This window comes from Chionomys nivalis, chromosome 3 (assembly GCF_950005125.1).
Source record: "Chionomys nivalis chromosome 3, mChiNiv1.1, whole genome shotgun sequence".
NCBI classification, from domain to species: Eukaryota; Metazoa; Chordata; class Mammalia; order Rodentia; family Cricetidae; genus Chionomys; species Chionomys nivalis.
This window is the reverse complement of record NC_080088.1, coordinates 51,225,921-51,227,402: the sequence shown is the minus strand read 5'-3', so window position 1 is coordinate 51,227,402 and position 1,482 is coordinate 51,225,921. Positions and strand designations below refer to the sequence as shown.

At 39.0% G+C, this 1,482-nt stretch overlaps 1 pseudogene; it reads left to right on the top strand.

Moving 5' to 3' along the window:
* The first annotated feature begins 385 nt into the window (after window positions 1–385).
* LOC130871272 (40S ribosomal protein S3a-like) lies at window positions 386–1,145 on the top strand (annotated as a pseudogene).
* Window positions 1,146–1,482: the final 337 nt, after the last annotated feature.

Below are 1,482 nucleotides of genomic sequence, written 5' to 3'. Positions count from 1 at the left end.
GTAGACTCACCTCTAGTGACATCACTTCCTCCAACAAAACCACACCACCTAAACCTTTCCAAAGAGTTCCAGGACTAGGGACCAAGTATTCAAATACAGGAGCCTATAGGGCTACTCTTATTCAAACCACCAAGGAGTATTTTCTTTTACTATTATATACTTACGTGTCTCTGACTAATGGTGTTAGAATTATAAAACCAAAACAAAAATGAAACAAAATTTTGGCGTGGAGGTAGAAAACAAGAAAGCTGAGTGCTGCTGGAGATGAAATAAATTAGCGCACAGGCTCTGGAAATCGAACAGTGGCTCCTCAGTGTAATGTAGAATAGTCACTCAATCCAGCAAGACCTGAAACAAGACACTCAAACAGGCTCCCAGCAGCACCATGGCTGTCAGCGAGAAAAAGCGCCTGATGGAAGGCAGCAAGAAGCAAGTCAAGAAGAAAGTGGTCTATCCATTTTCAAAGAAAGATTGGTGTGATGCAAAAGCTCCAGCTATGTTCAATATTAGAAACATTGGGAAAACACTAGTCACAAGGGCTCAAGGAACCAAAATTGCATCTGATGGCCTCAAGGGTCATGTGTTTGAAGTAAGCCTTGTTGATCTACAGAATGATGAAGTTGCATTGAGAAATTTCAAGCTAGTTATTGTGGATGTTCAGGACTGTCTGACTAACTTCCAGGGTACATATCTTACATGGGACAATTGTATTTCATGGTCAAAAAGTGGAAGACCGTGATTGAAGTCCATGTGGATGTCAAGACAACCAATGGTTATTTGCTTTGTCTGTTCTGTGTTGGTTTCACTAATAAACCCAACAACCAGACACACAAGACCTATGCACAGCACCAGCAGATCTGGAAGAAGATGATGAAACTCATGACCTGAGAAGTACAGACAAATGACTTGAAGGAAGTGGTTAATAAATTGATTCCAGACAGCATTGGGAAAGACATAGGAAAGGCTTGCCAGCTCATTTATTCTCTTCATGATGCCTTTTTTAGAGAAGGAAAAATGTTGAAGAAACCCAAGTTTGAATTGGGAAAATTCATGGTGAAGGTAGTAGTTCTGGAAAAAATACTGGTGATGAGACAGGTCCTAAAGTTGAACAAGCTGATGAATATGAACCACCAGTCCAAGTGTAAAATCCAGATTTTTATCAGTGATAAATAAAAGTCTTATTTGTGAAAAAAAGATAATCAAACAGGTATTAAATACCAATGGTCACAACATTCATCTATGTCCAACAACCAATGAATGATTAAACAAAATGCATGTATTTGATATCCAATATCAGGGAACTCTGGAACCAGAAGTGATAAAAATAATGACAGACTTAGAGAGTCAAATCTCAGGCAAAAGTTTTGATTGGAGAAAAAAAAGAGGTCAACAAAAGTGGAATAGCACTGGCGTAGGAAATTAAGACTAACCACCCACAGAGCAATGAATAGGCCTTTTTCCTGTTGCTACTCTGAGGATGTA